This window comes from Terrapene carolina, unplaced genomic scaffold (assembly GCF_002925995.2).
Source record: "Terrapene carolina triunguis isolate 2854851 unplaced genomic scaffold, T_m_triunguis-2.0 Scaffold211, whole genome shotgun sequence".
Taxonomy (NCBI): Eukaryota; Metazoa; Chordata; order Testudines; family Emydidae; genus Terrapene; species Terrapene triunguis.
Window position 1 is genome coordinate 2,955,025 of NW_020664562.1, and position 19,919 is coordinate 2,974,943.

The 19,919-nt window shown below is 42.5% G+C and overlaps 1 protein-coding gene across 1 annotated transcript in view; it reads right to left on the reverse strand.

Moving 5' to 3' along the window:
- The window catches only part of LOC112103416 (protein Niban), a 115,188-nt gene that overhangs the window by 59,641 nt on the left and 35,628 nt on the right, over positions 1–19,919 (reverse strand). The window lies entirely within an intron of this gene.

The window sequence follows — 19,919 nt, forward strand, 5'->3', positions numbered from 1 at the left end:
ACTGGGGGATGTTCATGTAAATTAGCCAGCTTTGTCACATGTCACAGATTGTATTCTGGCTCAGAAACCTTTCTCCAATCTCTTTAAAAAGGACACTTTCTAGGTTTGGCCATTGTGGTCTCTTCTCATAAACATGACACAGACACACTCTATGGGGAAATTTTTTTTTAACAGATGTAAGTTACTTTTGGACTCCAGATATCATCAGCACCAATACTGCTATGTTGTACTTCTATAATCTCCTATATGAGACTCTCAAAGCTCTTTACAAATAATAAATGAAAATTCAACATTCCTGTGAGGGAAGAAAATAAGATTATCCTACTTCATAGACAAGGAAACTAAAACAGAAGTTAAATGATTTGCCCAAGGTGACTCAGTGGGCAGTTGAAGAACTGGGAACCTAGCACTCCTGTCTCTCGGTCTGCATGCTAGACAACAATGCCTCTTTAGAGATACTATGAAGGCTCAGTTACAAAGATATTTATTTGAGCTGGGTGGAGAAAGGTAACTAACTCCTTTTCGTGGAGGATTTTGATATTTTGAAATTTTGGTTTAGCTCCAATTTGGAACAAAATCCAATAATTTCAAGATTCTCCATGAAAGGAAATAGAACCCTAGTTCTGGGGTAATTCACATGGCAGGCTGCCCCAGAACCACAGACCCTAGGAGCCCTGGGGTCCCTGACTCCAAAAGCAGTCCAGCAGGTGGGTTGGCTGGCAAAGTTCCAGCTCAGAACTTTTTCAAAATCAAACCATCTCCGCAAAAAGGTTTCAATTTTGACAAATTGCCAAATTCTGACATAAAAAAACTTTAATAGGAATTTTTCTACCAGCTCTGCATTTTATAGAACAGGCCACAAGTCCATAGCAGATTGGATGTACTCTAAAGGTTTTGACATATATGTTGTTACTGGAAATGTATAACCATACAAAACATCATCCACCATCCTCTATTTTAGTCTTACTGTAGTTGGGAACAAAGTTTTTAAAAATGAATGCATTCCCCAGAATTTTTTCACTTAATTTTGATGTTTAAAATAATTCAAGATTTTTTTAAAATATAAATTGGGTGAAAAAAAATCTCTGTATTTTCCAGAGACAGAGTTAGGGACATTTTGACATTTAAAAGTGTGAGATTTAATATTTTAGCACTTGTGAGTACTTTATTTCCTTCTGCAAATGGGTCTCAGAACTCCCTATAGCTGACACTGCTGTAGGACAGAACGGCTTCTCTGCTGGGGGCTCAGGGCAAACTGCTGCTGCAAGGTGGGTGGAACTTGCAAAAGTGTTCAACACTACGGTCTGGTCTGCTCCCACTGAAGTCAATGGTAGTTCCACAGCAATGAAAGTGTAATTAAACTAGGGCATAGCACTTCTGAAAATCCCATCCACAACAATGTTTTGTTATTATAACATGATGCTTGGTATTGAGAGCTGCTTGAATATAGCAGCCATTATCCAGTGAGCCCACCTTGACTTCCTTTCTAATCCTTCATGTATTTGTGGGCCAGCAGCTCTCTAGACTCAGAAGCCCATCTGAAAGGCTTTCCAGAGTAACTGGAAGTAATTCTGTCCTATATGCCTAGATCCAGTTAATTTCTTGATTCTTGCATAGAACCTAAGGTAGTTCTTTCTCTCTCAGAGCATGTAGAGACATAAAAAACCCCAAACACTCCTGCTCTGGCAATTTTATTTTCAGCTAGTTGCAAGTCACATAAAACTTCCTGCTAATGGGGGAGCGGGGGAAGCTATGAGAAAAAGAAGTTCCATTAAGCAGGCTTTGGTGAGTCTATTCTATAAAGTGAGTATGGCACAAATGGCACCTTTTTTCTCATATCTTCTCCCTGCATGTACCGAGAGCCATATCTGCTGACTTTAAATAAAATTTTTACTCCTGTTCACCCTGCAGAACCAGCGCAGCTAAGAGTGAGCTGGATTCCATTTCTACTTGGGCATCAATAGCACTGCAGAGTAAATTCCAACTGAAGGGCTCAATTCTGCTCTCATTTTATACCTCTACAACCACACAGAAGACAGTTACAGCTCCACAACTCCACTGAAAACAACTGCGTCACAGGTGCACAATTCCTCTGCATAGAGTGAAGCTGCAGAGGTAGCCTGTGAGATCATTATTGTTGAGGATGGTCATATGAGCAGGAAAGATCCAGCTTGACTCTCAGATCCCAGGTTGACTTAAATTTTCAGATCTGTCAGTTAGACAGTCTTTTCACTAGGAACTTGAGCCTGGGTGTTCTTTGGTCCGGCAGTCTCAAAGGGCCCAGTCTTGTGGGCTCCATTGACCTCAAAGGGAGTTAAGGGCACTCAGCAACCTTGCAGGATATCCCCAATGGCTCCCAGACAAAAGATTACATAAAAGAGTTACCCCAAAGTGGTCAGTAAGACAGTTTTCAGAATCATCTATATAGAACTAAAAAGGTCTTTCACACAGGAGACCTCCAGGACAGCAGAAGGTGCTGACTGTCAAGAGTCTGCATTTTATAGGGCCCCAGACTCTACCCCTTCCCAGCATGCTTTGCAAAAAGAAGATTGACAGGCAGGCATCATTTTTCCCACTCTGTCAATGAAACATACCTGTTTTTCACTGACAAGCCTCCCAGGGCCTGCTTCATAGTCTTTTTCCTGAAACTGGACCGTCTTAGCCTAGTTACACTGGCATGAAAGGGGAGCCCTGACCCACCTAGACTGGAGGCCTAATAAACAAATAGGGGAATAAGCCCTGCTTGTTAAAAACTTATTTTTTTCTTCTCTGAGACTCCAAACTTCCAATGTCAAGTTGCTCTGTCACACAGGGTCTAAGATACTGGACCTTAAATCCACCAGTCTGCATCTTGGACTAGTAATTTTTTCAGGGGGAGGGAGGAAAGTAAGCAGGGGTGCTGAAACAATTTGTATAGTGGGGGTGCTGAGAGCCATTGAATCAAACTGTAAATCCTGTATATGATGGAAACCACTTCAAGCTAGGGGGTGAAGCAGCACCCCCAGCACCCCTAGTTCCAGCACTTATGAAAGGGAATAAGTTCTGTCTCTAGGGAGAAAATAGTAAATCTCCCTCCAACAGGCTGTGTTTGGGAGATCTTTTCAACAGTGACTGAAGTGGCTCAGAGGTTTGGTGAATACAAAGCAGAGATGAATTAGTAGGCCAGGTACATGTGAGGTAGCCAAAGATCTAGGATTAATTCAATCATATAAAGATTATGTCATATATTTCTTCTATGTCTGTGATATGTCTGAGGCATGATATAATCAATTGCAACATTAACCAATGAGCAATTACCATATTTCTATTGTGTTTATTTCAACTTCTGCACCACCTGTTGTATGTTGTCATTATGCTAGAATAAGCTCCTCATAATAATAAAAGAGAAGAGAATATTCAAGTGTCATTCAGAATCTCAAACTAAATTAAAACTTGATCCTGCACCACTCAAATGAATGGGAGTCTTGACACCAGCTTCAGTGGGAGTAGGAGTACGCCCCTGATGTACTGTTCATGTTAACTTTTTTAGTTTGTTCATGACAAGACTGTGTTATCTGAAAATATAAATGATTGAAGTACAAGTAAAGGGTAATCCTTCCTATGAAATGATACTGTGGTATAAATACAGATCAAACCACTTTGTTTTCTCAGCATTATCAGAACACTTAAGGAACGAATTCCCCAAGTTCTTTCCCAAATTTAGTGCTTCTTTCTTTTTTTGGAGTTGTTTATATCAAGCAGAGCCACGTTTCTCACTTGGTTTGTTTGGCTACACTGCAACACCCGCCTTTACAAATGAAATATGTTTTGAAACCTAACTCTTCTAGAATAATGTTTATCCTAACAGAATGTGATATGGAAGACTAATCAATGGAATACTAATCAAAGCTGAATTTACAAACAAGAACAAAAGTCAGCCATGGAGGTTGAGGGATTTTCTACACAATTTGGATGACAATACTCTGCACAGATGGATGTTTTTCCTTCACTGAAGATTTACATTATGGAGAATAAACTCTGCTAAGGTTGCACAAGTCTTCAGGATTCACTTCACAAAAGAAAGCCTGCATTTGCTCTTTTGTGTTGCAAAGCCTTAAAGGCAAACAACAATATATCTTTAAGAACAAGAACAAATGCCATTGTATTAGAAACATATACTGGTGATCCCTTCGAGGCAGGGAGGGAGCTAGAATTCCCAACTAATGAAAGGTGGTTTCTTTTCTTTCTTAAATACGCTCTTTTAAATTTCTTACATCTGCAGTTTGTTATTCTCAGTGGAGCAGATTATGGGTTCTTGGAATTTTTTTTAATCCAAACCCTTCTTTTTCTTTCCATCCATCATCAGCTAATTGGTTTGGATTTCAGAATCCAACAAGAGAATAAGAACCATCAAAATCCAGGAAGTTGGAATGGAGGCTGAAGAGTTCTCCTTTGTGTTATCAAAAAGATCAGGAGTACACCTCTACCCCGATATAATGCGAACCGATATAACACGAATTCGGATATAACGTGGAAAAGCAGCGCTCCGGGGGGGGGCAGGGCTGCGCACTCTGGTGGATCAAAGCAAGTTCACTATAACGTGGTTTCACCTATAACGCGGTAAGATTTTTTGGCTCCCGAGGACAGCGTTATATCAGTGTAGAGCTGTACTTGTGGCACCTTAGAGACTAACAAATTTATTTGAGCATAAGCTTTCGTGGGCTACAGCCCACTTCATCGGATGCATAGAATGGAACACACAGAAAGAAGATATTTATCCATACAGAGAACATGAAAAGGTGGAAGTAGCCATACCAACTGTAAGAGGCCAATCAATTGAGATGAACTATCATCAGCAGGGGGGGGAAAACTTTTGAAGTGATAATTGAGATGACCCATAGAAGGTGTGAGGATACTTAACATGGGGAAATAGATTCAATTAGCGTAATGACCCAACCATTCCCAGTCTCTGTTTAAACCTAAGTTAATTGTATCTAATTTGTATATTAATTCAAGTTCAGCAGTCTCTCTTTGGAGTCTGTTTTTGAAGTTTTTTTGTTGCAAAATTGCCACCTTCAAGTCTGTCACTGGGTGGTTAGAGAGGTTGAAGTGTTCTCCCACTGGTTTTTGAATGTTATGATTCCTGATGTCAGATTTGTGTCCATTTATTCTTTTGCGTAGAGATTGTGTTATCAGAATTCCTCCTCAAACCCAGTACACCCCATCCCCTCCATGGTGCTTTAACAAAACCGTGACACTTTGAGAACTCACTCTACATATTTCTTAATTTATTAGCTGAACACATTTTAACAGAGCACCCTACCTCATCTTGTACACCTTATCTTCCTTTGGGGTTATGTTTTGGATATTTGCTAAAACGAGTGTCTGGGGTATATTAAGTGTGAATCGTGTGCTGGACACTCTTATGAAAATTGTGAGTAATTTGAACTAGGGTATATAGCATGTCCTTATGTGCTCAAATAGTTGAAACTCATTCCCCAAGACAAATTAAATGTACATGCTTTTATTAAGATAAACAGGTTATACAGCACTTTAAATAGAGCACAGCTTGTTCTCTGAAATTCACTGCTTCCTTATTAATCTCTCTTGGGCTACCCTGGAGGCTTTCACACCATTGTTTCCCCTCTAATCTGCATATCCTAAAAAATCATAAATTGCCATAGCTAGGGCTAAATTCTGTCTCATGTTGAGTAAAAGTGTATTAGGGGTGCTAAGAGACGCAGGCAAACTTTTCCCCACAGCCACAGTTGCACTTCTGTAAGAACAGGCTGATTTTACTCTGCAGTGCTATATCAAGGCTTGGCATGCCTAGTAGCACTCCTTAGAGGTGCTGTAAGGTGGCTTGGAAGCTAAAGACACCTGCAAACAGGAACTTGGTAACACATATTGCTCCTTTCAGCACCAGCTGTAGCAGCCCCCACTGCTCTCCCATCCAGGCAGTTCTGCCTGCATTTGCCGTGCACAGAAAGAAAAATTCAGAGACTCACTACACAAACACACACACATGTTTTGTAAGTAGAGCCAGAACTTGGTCTTTAGGATTTAAAGATGCTACCAAGTTTCTTTCTCTTCACTGGAGAAATCTCCAGCGTCATTAGCTTTCTTTACACACTACAGCTTTTGGGTCGGATATTCTAAAGCACCCCCCATTTAGGTCAGCTCCTAAATCACTTAGGCACTTTTGAAAATCCCTTCCTTCGTTCCTCGTATGATTCTCAGTCTGCAAAAAACTGAGAAAATGTTTACTTTAACAATGCAAATCCCAGACAAAAATACATGTCTGAAACAATGAGCACTGCATACTCTGAGTGCCACTAAAGTTATCACTGTAAAATGTTGAGAAAGAAGCAGTGACCCATGATGAAAGTATCATAACCAATAAAAGAAAATTAAGAGAAGATAACTAAACTGACAAAATAGGAATAGGAAAAATTAAAGTTAAACAATGTGTAGTATTTGCCTGCCATCAATACAGCTAGCATTGGGAATACATTTTTTAAACAATACCTAAGCTCTGAAACCACCACAGGATCCTAATGTGTTACAGATGAGGTCAAATGATGAGCTTTAATGTTACCTATACCCATGGTTTTATGTCCTCCTTCTCTTATTTCAGAGCTCGGATTTGGGGTCAAATTCTCCCTACGCCCCTGGTGAATTTAGTTCTAGGTTCAGATAAACACCCAAAAGATTGGATGCTTGCCTGAATCTCATGAGTCTTCAAAACTGGAAAAGAAATCTCATTAAAATAGGCTATGCTGCAATATTTTGGGTAATACTTGTCTCTTCCAGTTAACTAGAAATATTGCAAGAACCAGTTATTTCAACCTTTCCATTTCTGTCTATAACTTGGAAGTCCATGAAAAGAACAAATATTAGCCAAACTTTTTTGAAGGTCAGAAAAACTTTGGTTTGGGCTTGAACTTTGTATGGCTCTTATTTAAATCCAAAACTTTTAGCCCATTCTTAACACCAGCACCAAACCCTTTAGTATTTCAATAGCACTTGTTTCTCCCAGCTTAAAAGTCTCCATTTATTTATACCAATTGTTTCCCACTTCTTTACAATATTAATCAGTTTAATTACCTTTAAATTAATCACAAGGCCCTTAACAGTTCCATTCCAATCTGGACAGACTTATTGGTTTCTGAACTTCCATCCCCTTGATACTATGAGTTAAGAGCTCCTATTTCTCAGTGCACATGCTAGTGTTCAATATTAGTAAAACTCAATTCTTAACACCAATGATAAAAATCTACTTATCTATCAATGAATAACTCTTGGTGCAGCCACAACACAAAAGTATGCCTTTAATGAAGATAGTCTTCTGGCTAAAGAATGTGCCTGGGAGTTAGGGAATCTGACTTACACTGCTGGAGAGGCCCTGATTTTACACCAGTGTAAATGAGATCAGTATTTGTCCCTCTTGGCTTTAAAAAGGAATTTGGTGCTTGTGAAAGATACCAGGCCGAGAGCACTGGGCACGTGCAGAACTCCTGTATCCACAGAATTAAACATTTTATTAAGATGATGATTAAAAAAAAAAGTGAACGGTACAGAGTTTAAGCATAGAAGTTTCTGGTTATCAGGGAATAATGTACAGATTATCGAGGGGTGCAAAGTTTGGTTTTAGATCGGGTGGCATAAGGAATACATAATCTGAAATATCCCCAATTGGGGGCAAAAGGTTGATGGGTCAAAGTACAGACATTGAGATGTGAAGGTATGAAGTTCATAAAGTGGCTATGTTCGGGTGTAGAGTATAATGAGTGGATATGATGATGAGGATGGATTGACCCTCATTTGGTGAGATTTAATGTTCAAGGAGTTTATGGTTCCAGTTCATATGATCCAACGGAGGAAGTCTCTTGGTCCCTTTCTCGTACTGGGAGAACGATGTCACTCCGGCTCACGCCTCCTAGTACTGTCGGTGGCCGGTGATGTGTTCGATGTAGATGTCCCTGGACCATCGGATGGTGTCTGAGACCATGAGGCGCTGCATGAGCCGTGCGTAGCATCAACCGATCCTACAGGTCCGCAGTTCACGCTTGTTGCAGGGGTCCCCAGGCGCCCAGGGCTCCGACGATCAGGGCGTCCATCTGCACCTCGTAGCCCTTTGCTCTCAGGGTGTCGGCCAGGGGGGTGTACTTTTCCAGCTTACGAGCTCAGGCTTCGCGAAACGCTGGGCCTGTTCTCAAAGGAGACCATGATGTCGACGAGGATGATCTTTTTCTGGGCCCCATCGGTGATGATGATGTCAGGTCGTAGCTGGCTGTCAGTACCGGGGAGGGAGCAGGTCATAGAGATCTCCCCCAGGCGTGGTGCGATGGCTTTCACCAGGCAGTTCTGGATGGCGTTGTGGCGCAGCTGCCAGGCTCTGGAGTGGGGTTTGCAGCTGCACAGGACATGGGGCAGGGTCTCGTTGGAGTAGCTGCACTTCCTCCAATGCTTGTCTCGGTTCCTGTGGCGGACGGCTCTGTTGAGCGGGACACAGTTGAGCCGGGCACGGTGGATGAACCGCCAGTTGGTGAAACAGGTGAAGCCACCCCCAGCGAGGAAGTGGTTGCTGGCGTCCCACTTGCTGGTCAACTCGAAGGCTTCACCCTGGTCCGGTTTACGCTTCACGGTTTCCATGTACAGCGAGTGGATGGCGGCCTTCAGGGTCCTCTCCAGCAAGCCCCTGGTGCTCGGGATGACGATGGTGTTGTCGTCAGACCTGATCTGCGGCACCAGGACTCCCAGCTCCTGGCGCTCCTCGCACCACTCCCAGCCGCAGCCAATGTGCTTCCCCAGGCGATGCGTGGCGTTGCGAGTGCGGGACCACAGTGAAGCGATGTCGCGCCTGTCCCATCCAAATTCCCCATCCAGGGAGACGCTCAGGAAGGTGGCGATGTCTTGGCTGGAGGGGGCTCTGCCGATCCGCTTCTCTGTCGCGTCACGCAGGGTGTTCACCGCGATGTTCCGTACCGTGGCGTCGGGACATGTCAGCAGGCGGAAGGCGTGGGTGATCACTGCAACGTCGCACAGGTCTCCCATGCGGGGGATGTTGGCGCCGCCATGCCTGTGGGCGATGTAGACCAGCTCGTTGCTGGCTCTTTGGGGAAGGAACAGCCACTTCTTCACCAGCTGCCGGATGATCTTGTCTGCCTTGTTGAAGGGCACCTTCGCCACAGCGGATCCCCTTAGGGTGAACGAGATGCGTGGGATCAGGAAGGTGTTCAGGAGGTGTTCAGGGCGTTTATCTTCTGCCACGGTGCCAGCACGCAGGCGTCAAACTTGGCGACGTCCTGCAGGATCTCCTGGATGGTGTTCTCAGGTGTCTGCCGGACACGGAAACCAGTCAGCATGCCCAGGTGCTGGTATGCCTGCCCCTCTGCCAGGGGGATGACGGGCTCATCCTGGATCTGGAACCCTGTCGCCTCCACCGAGTCCCTTTTACAGCCGTAAATGTGCAGAGTTGCGCACTTCTTCGCATTGAAGCGGAGCCCCATCCAGTCGGCAGCTCGACTGGTGGCGTCTAGCATACCTTGGAGGCTCTGTGGGTCGTCCACGGTCAAGACCAGGTCGTCCGCGTAAGCCAGGATGCTCACCCTCTCACCGTGGAGGATGAAGCCATCTGGGCCGTTGGAGATCGCTCGCAGCAACGGCTCCATGGCGAGGTTAAAGATGATGGGGCTGAGGGGACAGCCCTGCTTTACTCCGCTCCAGATCGGGATCTCGGCGATCTCCCCTTCGATCGATTGGATGGTGGTGCTGCACCCCTCGTACAGCTCTCGGATCACACGAAGGAAGTTCTCTGGCATCCCAAACTCCTGGAGCGTGGCAAAGATGTGGTGGTGGGGCATGGATGGACAATAGCTGTACAAGTTCCCCCTGACTGTCATGCCAGCATGACCCAATCCTGATGTGGAGGGACCATCTCCAGGGAAGAGACACTGACACTACTTGAACTGTACTTAGGTTCACTAGGATTTTCCTGTGTTACATCTAGTGAATTCCTTAATGTAATCAGGAAACCTGTGAAAGGAGTTAATTCATAGGATATTGTCAGCTGCTTTCATAATGTCTGCCTTCTTCCAGTCCTCTGAGATAAATTCTACACTAAAAGTTGAAAGCTGTCTACTCGTGCTTTCCCATTTTCCATGGGGATTTTGCAGTGTAATATACACAAGATGTCATCTGGAAATGGTGTCTATTTAAGTCTGAGAGCCTCTGTGCTTTTTCCTAAACATTCCCTATCGCATCTACAAACAGTTCTTCCTTTTGTTATAATTAGAAACACGACCTAGTTTTAAAGTAACTATCATCTTCATTTATAAAGAGAATATTCCTGTAATACTCTAATTAACTCTAACTTACCTTTTATTATGAACAAGAGGTGGCAGAGAGAAATGGTCTAGTTCTGATCTCACTGAAGCCATCCCTATGCAGATTTGTTTCCACAGGTGGAGCTAAACCAGGGAAGCTACACTAGTGCAAACCTCCAGTAGAGACGTGTTGAACCAGTGTACAGTGGGGCTCGCCCTCAGTAAGTTGCCAGGGCAAGTCACACTAGTGCAATCCCTGTTTTGCATTAACACATGTGTTCATGTTAGGAATTTGCAAGAGTATAGTTGCATCAGAGAAAATGTCTGTAGTCCAAATCAATCTTAATGTGGGTTTTGCACTGATGTAATTCCAATCAGTCACTGCAGCGTAGAATCCATGTGAGGGAGAGTAATTTGAAATAGGTCCCAAATCATTCTCTTCATATGTCTAAACATTAAGAAATCCTTGAGACTATTAGCCAATGTGCTCTACTAGAATTGTGTGAAAATCATCTGTTTCCTGTGCAGAAACAGAATTTCTGGTGAAATATTGCCATTTATTTTAAGACTTTGACATAGAATTTGTGCTCCTCCAGAAGCAAAGCTGTTCTTTGGGTTTCATAAGCAAAGCAAAATAGTTTGGAATGTTTATGTAAATTTGACCTTTTTATGCCCCCTTTTAATGCCTCTGCTCCAGCAGGGGAGAGGGAAAGAAAATGACAGTTTCTGTTCAAGTTCTTAATTTTCCATCTAAATTTTCCATTTAACTTATTCCTATGTAATTTCTACAATTTTACTTCAATGTGAAGATATTTCATAAGAGTCTGTTTAATGGACTCATAATTTTGTGATAGGCTAAATTTTACATTGAGCTACACCCTTGTGTTATCACGGGAGTTTCAATAGGGTTGCACGGAACAGTAATCAAGGTAGAATCTGCTCCTAATGTCCTTTTCATATAACTTCCTGAGCAGTTCACATTTCACTATGAACACTAGACTAGAGAGCACAGACTGCAGCTGGGGTAAGTGACCCCTCTCTAACTCTAAGGAGGATGAAGGTCAAAAACAGGCTGTGATTTAAAAGGTAGATCTTGAAGTCGCAGATTAAGCCTGAATATGACCAAATTGACCAAATCTATGGGGCACAAAACTGGCTCACATATTTCCTAGATTAGAGTTCTTCTGGGAGCAAACTCCTAGAGTGATTCCTGGGGGCACATTCTTCTCCATCTCCCTCATGCAGGAGTCATAAGGACCATGGGGACTCTCCACTGGAGTCCACAGAGAGGATAGGCCAGTTCTTTGATCTAGTCTTAGTCATTATTAAGTTAACAGAAACTCAACAGTTCTCTTTCGTAATGTCCACTAAAACCTATGTGTGAGTGCTCTGGAGAATAGGTTCATCAGCAATCAAATCAAAACAACAAAACTCCAAATACTTTCATGTTACCTCTTCATTAAGAAGCTTGACATTCACTTGAACTTCATCCACAAGTTATTTATTCTAACTTTCATAGGTCTAGGGTGCCTGGGGTAATATATTTTAATATCATCCAAAATTAGCAGCGCCAGAAGCAAAGTCATTGGGATGGAGAGCATGCCTGCCTCACTTTTTGCACATTGGCAGTCAGTTTTGTAACAATTAGGTGGTAGCAGGCAGGAAGACATTTGGAAAGAAATTTGAGGGACACTTATTTTGTTATTGATGCCTGCATCCTCCTGCATAGTTCAGAATCATGAGCACTTTAATCAGAATGGATAACAAACTTTACATCGCAGCAACTGGCTGATCTGGATCTCATCATAGCCAGAAATGAAAGTGATGATGAAATACGGTCAGAGGATTTTTGTTCTACTGCATCTTAGTCCAGATTAAGAGAGAGTATTGAAGGTCACTAAGAAAACTTAATGAATGAGTCTTCACAACTCATCTGGTCACACATGTGATATAAGTATTATTTCCCCTACCCCAATTTTGGGGAAACTCGTGCATACAGGTGAAATAATTTGCTCCAGGTTACAGAAAAAGTCCATGTAAGAGAGCTGGAATTAGAACTCTGGAGTTCCAGACTACTAGTCCTGACCACAGCCCACTAAACTATACATTTAAAGATACACAGGAGGTCAAATGCACTACCAGGTTCCAAACCAGGGCATATTCCAAGGGCAATTACCAGAGTCTTCCTTCCTCCTCCCTTAATACAAGCAAGACTGAAGGGGTAAGAGGGTACTGCTGGTGACTTGTCCCCTTTCCTACACATTCCACTTTTGTGAGAGATCTGGGACACCAATGTATTATGCTTCTCTGTGACCCATTCATCTCCAGTTGATTCATCTACTCCCTTAATACATGCACTCTCTCAGACATGTACCTCTTCATGTACACTGTCGCCATGTGGGTCACTCTCTTCCCACTGCATCTGTGCAGCCTTGTCCAGTGAGAGGCAGACGGGTGCCCCCCCTTGCCAGATAAGTATTACACACACACAAAGAAGGGTATAAATAGCTCTGAAAGCATAACAATAACTCTGCCTCATCTATAGCAGGAAAGAGCCAATAAACACAAGCAAAAGTATTGGCTGTACTGCCCTAGTTGTACGCACGTATGACTGGGGCATAGAGCTGAAGGCGACTATTGGAAAAATCTGAATGTTAACCCTTAGGAGACGGAATTCAAACATTAGCACAGCAGAACTGCACTTTAAAGTGACAAGTGACTGCATAAGAGTGGCACCTTTTTACTCAGCAGATCTGCTTCTTGGGTGCATTTAGTCATTCCTGCTCATTAAAGCAGGAACAGTAAGTTTCATTACTTTTTGTTCCTTTTAGCACTGCACAGGCAAGCTGCCAGAGAGTGAGCAAGTTGGTTTGCAGAACCTTTAGTAGTGGTGATGAAATGTGTGCAGATTAACTTTCATATCCCTAGTTAAGTTTGCAAGCCTCACACTCAAAAAACCCTCTGCTTTTTATTTATGAAATTAATTTATGACATGGAAATAATTGACAGACAATGAACAAAGAGTCTCACAACAGCATTGTCATTGAGTGTCTGTTCAGGGTAGACTAGCACTTCATGGGTTGTCCAAATTTGGCAGTTTTTATTCATGAAAAACATCCCTTTCTCTTAAACCCAATGTGTTTATTACAAGTGTAAAAGAGGTAGTCTGTCTTGAAAGTTTTTGAAATGTATGTTCTTTATTGGTAACGGGTTTAGAATAAAAATGTTCTGCTTGTAAACAACTAATCAAGGTCAAATTCTACAGGCCTGGGGTCTGAGAATCTTTTGTTTATATACGGTATTTCCAAGCATCAGCAAACTTTTAGATTAAAAAAAGACCTATAAATTAATCCAGTCCAACTCCTGGGGAACAACAGTGGATTATGCTTGCTCTACAATATAGTAGTGGCTTACTCTAATTGAAAGTGAACAGGCTGTCAGGCTCATTACTGCCAAGTTGTACCAAATACTAAAAACATTGTAAAGAGATGTTGATATCAAGTTCTAGAAATGCAAGCCAACACTGCAACAGCCCTTAAATTATGTGTCCTCTCTCCTCCCCTTTAATGATGAAACTGCAAGCAGATGTCACTTTTCTGCACCAATATCCATGAGATAGTAGAATGAAGCAGAATGAATCAAAAATCTTCCACATCAGTGATTTGATATTAATAGAAATAGTCATCTTCACAGAACAGTGATGCAGGATTTGACACCATAACACCTCTTAGGCCTGATTCTCATTTACACTCAGACTGCTTTCCAAGTGACCTTCAAGTGGGCACAGATTATATTTACGCTCACTTTAAAACTGTTTTACACTTGCCAGACAACCTCTGTTTCATCTGGACACTAGCTTTCCATTAATGCAGTGTTGCTGTTTTTCAAACATAACAGCAGGAGGCACTCAGAAGACTGACATAATGTCTACTTAAGTGGACAACATTTAACCCAAATAGCCATCTCACCACAGGTAGTATTCCAATGCTGCAAGACCCTATACCACTGGCACATCTATCAGTTGGTCTCCACTCTCCAGGACCATTCTTCTTCCTTAGCTTGTGCTTCTTCCATTGGTCCAGAGCTTAGGTCTGATCTATACTAGGAATTTTTACATCAGTATAGCTACGTTTCTCGGAGTGTGAAAGATATACCAGCCTATTCCCCCCACCCCGCCTCCCATGTAAACTGCACTAGGTCGATGGGGATTAGCTACGCCAATGGGAGAATCCTTCCTCTCAGAGTACGTAGTGTCTACTCTGAAGCACTACAGCAGCACAGCTGTGCCGCTGTAGTGTTTAAGTGTAGACACCCTTACTCTTGTTACCCTTCAGGACAATAAGGTTGAGTAAATGGAATGGCCTAGGTGGGATGATCATGAGGAATGTACAGAGCTTCATTCTGAGGTGGGAGTTTATCCATATGGCATTTGTCAATAAACTGGTTTGGTTTATATTTTTTGTACCTGCATTCAGGGTGCTTGTAAATCTCAAAATGCTTCCCAACCTAAATTCCCAGGAAGGTAGGTGGAAACTGAGAATCTGGGGTGGTGGGCCTAAATAGGAAGTATGTAAGAGTCTTTAAATTGCTACACAGGGATTCCTACTGAATGGGCATCTCAGAAAAAGAGCAGGACAAAAAGCCTGATTGAGATGAAAAGTTGGAACAAAGAGCAAGGTACACCCAATTAATCTCAATCACCACAACAGAAGAGTGGTGAAGCAATATAGAATAAACTGAAGAAGTAACTCTCTCAAAGATTCCCTAGAATTCAATCTCCCACTTCAGTTTGTGCTTGCTTGAGAGGTTGCAAAAGAAAGCCTTTTGTGACTTATGGTTGCTTATACTGCCCTTGTGTTTGTCTCACTTCTTTCTTGGTAATCTTAATTTTCTAAATCAAGTCTCTGACTATATCATTCCAGGAAACTCTAATAACCCAAACCACAATAAGTCACTTTCATGCTGGAAGCTTTATTCACAAGCATAAAAATCAGATAGGCAGTTCCAGTGTATTTAAAATGTTTTTCAAACTATGATTAGTTATCTGGGAAACAGAGAAGCATCCTGGAATAAGAAAAGATGTAAGTGGGGATTTTAATGTTCAAAAGTTCCAATTTCTTCTATGTACCAGTGTTGAGGAGGTGGCATGGCAAGAACAGGTTAGAAATATGTACTCCAAGCAGATGTGGTGAACAATCTAGGCTTTAAAATTGTAAACATGTAACCCTTTGAATAAAAATCAAGAACTTTATTTCTCACTCTTCTCCATATTTTAAAGGGAAACTAATTACCGGTAGTTTAAAATCATATTTTAAAAATCTTCACCTGTATAAATAATTTAAAAAGTTAAATATTTAAATATAATTTACTTTTCAGTGTGTGTCTATACATACACACACACACATACACTTATGTTTAGTCCATTTTCATTGTCCAATTTGTTTCACTTTGATTTGTAGTCAGTTTCCAGTTATTTTCACTTTCAGGTTTTCATGAATTTCATTACAATAATATTGGAATACCTGAGTAAAAACACCAGAGGATAATATTTACCTGTTTCTACTGGAATTGGGGGGAGGGGAGGCAGAAAAGGGGGAAGTCATGAAAAAACTTCTATTGATACTAGAGTTTGTAAAACCTTGATTTTCCAAAACCTAAATTTTGGGTTTAAAATTAAGGTGCCCATTTAATTATACTTTTTAATTTTATTGTTTCAAAGCCCTGTGACAAAATGTGATTACATTTTAACACCACATCACTACATTGTATTGGAGCACTATATCACAGGACAACAATGTAATGTCATAACATTCCCATGTTATAACATTTCACGAGCATGGGGAGTCATTTTGCAGAGTTGCCCTGATAAAATTGGGATGATCCTGGTAATAGCAAGACAGGTGGCAACAGTGTACCTGGTACCTGAAATTCTGAAAAGTATAGGAACACAATAGTGTGAACTATAGATAGTAACAGCCATAACTTTGAATCTCCTTGTTTTGTCTTTTTGTATAACAACTGCAAGTTCAGTTTGTCTCTAGTGATAAGATACTTCAATCATCATGTCACATTTCTATACATCCATATAATTAATGCATAGTATGGTGACTGCTGTGGCCTAGTGGACTCACATTGGAACTTACAATGTGTGACCTTGTCCAGACCAAATAGTGTCTCTGGTTGTCATTTACCTGATCTGAACCAATTCTCCATTCCTATGTTTACAAAAACAAGGGTAATATGTTTATCCACCTTTGTAAAACCCTGAGAGATCAATGGATAGAAAGTGCTCTGTTTATTCAAAATATCATGTTTATAATTAAAAAATATTTGAAAGTAGTATGTCACACTAGTCAATCTATTTTAGGAGCAAATCCTCCCGTGCCTCTCCATAGGAATGTACCCTCCGTTAGGCAGAGAACTGATCCAGTTCTGGTAGGGGTTTGATGTTGGAAAGAGAAAGGAGGAAGTCTGCGCGTCAACTGTGCTGCGAGGGAGCTCCTTCTACACTACTATAGGAGGGCAGCAACTGGTGATAAAAAAGGTGTGTACAGTGGACCTATCATTATGCAAATGAACTCACCAACCCCTTTGTGGAAGTGAAGGCACAGCTACTACAATGGCTACTTGTTTGTGGATTGTTTGGGATGATCCTGGTAATAGCAAGACAGGTGGCAACAGTGTACCTGCATACTGCAAAGGAAACATACTTCTCCTTGATGAATATGTACAGACAGCATCAAATAAAGTTGGAAAAACCAAGTTAAATAAGATATAACAGAAATACTAATTATTTATATTAGCACAATACCTAGGAGTCCTAATATGCATTCCTGACCTCCCTGTTTTAGCTGGAGGACATAGAAGACAGGAAAGCTGGACCCTGATTCAAAGCCCATTGAAGTGAATGGAAATTCAAGTCTGAAGGGCTTTGGATAGGATCACTGGAAGGGAAACCCCATCAACTCTTAATTAAATGTGAGATGGGAATAGAATCTCCCCTCTCAAAACCTAGTTTTAAATGGTCTGACTAAATATTCCCTCCCCACTCATGAATGATTCTGGGGAGGGTCCCAGAGCTCGGACTGCAGCGTGAGCCTGGAAGTCTACACAGCAATGAAACAGCCCCACAGCCCAAGCCCTGCAAGCCTGTTGGCTAGAATGGGCCAGCTGCAGGTTTTTCTTTGCTGTGTAAACATACCCCCAGTTGCCTTCGGAAACTGGAAGGCCAAGAGATGACTTTTTGGTCCCTCTGACACACACCCCCCATCCCTCCATGTGCCAAGCTCAGAATCAGGGTCTTAGTGTTTCTGCCTTAAAAAACCCAAGCAGGATTATTTTTTAAATCAAATCACCAAAAAGCAAACATAATTTTTTTTTTTATTTTTTTTTGCTTTGCACTTCACCTTTAAACATTCTACACAAAGATAACAGGGACTATTAAAGCCAATTAACCACTCCCTCTATACTTGGCAGGCTTTGCTTCACTGATTCCTTCTGGGTCAGAGAGAACCTGTTGTATAAAAGGTAGTATGAAGTGTTCAAATTTAGAATTAATACCATACTCCACAATTATATCCTGGAAGCAGTTAGATTTGTATTTCAAAAAAGTTCTGCAATTACAAGAGTGAAGATTAAAAGGACACTTCCTTACTCAGCAAATCTGCTGCTTGAGTCATTTATGTTTGTTTTATGGGGGAAAACACAAAGATTTTACACCTTGGCCCTGCAAAGTCAACATGGATACAGGATGGCCGAGTGAGCTCACACCTATTCTGCCTCATGCATAATCTGTAAAACTGTCAGTTATGATTGTAGAATCTCTATTACAAATCACAGTGAAAGTGGTAGAAAGAACCACCTAGATTTTTCTAATCCCAGGTTGAGTTTGCAGGGATGACAGTTAGAAAAATCAACTTTTAATTAAGAGAGTGAATTTGATGACAGTCACTGAGGAAAAAACTATAAATATGGGGCATATTGTCATTTTGTAGTGACTTATTTTACTACAATTGCACTTTAATAATTAGGTTCTCCTTGCCATAACAAGAAAAGCATTTCTTCTGGGGAAGATCATGGTTTTCCCCAAACTTGTATTGTTTTTAACTTTAATTAGCAGGACTGTCAGAACTAAGTAATATTCGAGTGAGATTCCTGTACAGCATGCAACTATAGTTTAACTATGAAATAAAGGTGTTGACATCAAATATCACTAGGCTGGGATTTTGAAATCCTCTTTGTCCTCCATGGGGCTGATTTCATCATATCCTTGTTTATATGAGGAGAAAGGAGTTTCAGAGAGCTACTGTATCCACTCAAAAGACCTTGACAATCAGCCAACTCCTCTACATTATTTCTATCTCCCTGGGATGTGCTTCACTTTCTCTCTCAAGGGTTCATCAACGCTTCATTGAGAAGACCATAGGTACTGCTTGTTATTGCTTTGTCATTCTAATGAGAAGATGATGTCCTTGGTTACCCATTGTATTTCTTAATCACTGCATATGTTTTAAGAATTTCCCAGTCCAACCAAATGCTGCTGTCTCAATACTTCAATGTTACTTCCTTTTCTAAAATAGCTTGCCTCGTTTCCTGTTTATTAATCTTCCACATTTACCATGATAAGTCCTGGTAACAAGTACCACATTTATTTAATTTATTTATTTTAAACAACTTTTCCATTGTGTTTGGAGTAAAAGTTGGGAGGGTACCTAGTGAAACAACAACTGACTTTACTAGGGTTACCATTCGTCCGGATTTTCCCGGACATGTCCGGCTTTTTGGATTAAAAATAGCATCCAGGGGGAATTTGTAAACAGCTACAAATGTCCGGGATTTCCCCCCCATGCAGAGCGCAGCAGGGCTGCAGGAAATTCAGCCGCTCGCATGGGGCTCCCGCAGCCAGAGCCCTTCCCCCGCAGCTTCAGATCAGCTGCCGGAGTCCAGCCCGGCCAATGTAGAGCTACTCCCCTTCCCTCCCTCTCTGCATTCTCAGATCGCGGGCCGGCCGGGCCATTCGCATCGGGCCTCAGCAGCTCCTCCTCCTCCCCCACTTCTCCTCCTCCCCTGCTCCTCCTCCCCTGCTGCCCAGCGCCCCACTCCGGCAGCACTGTGCGGGGGCAGGGACCTGGTTGTGTGTTGCGCTGGGGAGTGCAGCCACGTGTCGGGCTTCGCACAGAGCCCAACATGCTGTTCTGAGCGGCAGGGTAAGGGAGCCAGGGGGCTGGAGAAGGGGCAGGGGGTTTCTGGAGGGGGCAGTCAAGGGACAGAGAGTAGGGGGGATTGGATGGGTCACGGGTTCTGGGGGGGGCTGTTGGGATGGGGGTGTGGAGAGGGGTCGAGGCAGGCAGGGAGCAGAGGGGGTTGGATGGGTTGGGAGTTCTGGGGGTCCTGTCAGGGGGCGGGGAGCGGTTGGATAGGGCGTGGGAGTCCCGGGGGTCTGTCTGGGGGAGGGGGTGTGGATATGGGGCAGGGGTGTGGAGAGGGGTCGAGGCAGGCAGGGATCAGAGGGGGTTGGATGGGTCGGGAGTTCTGGGGGTCCTGTCAGGGGGCGGGGAGCAGTTGGATAGGGCGTGGAAGTCCTGGGGGTCTGTCTGGGGGCGGGGGTGTGAA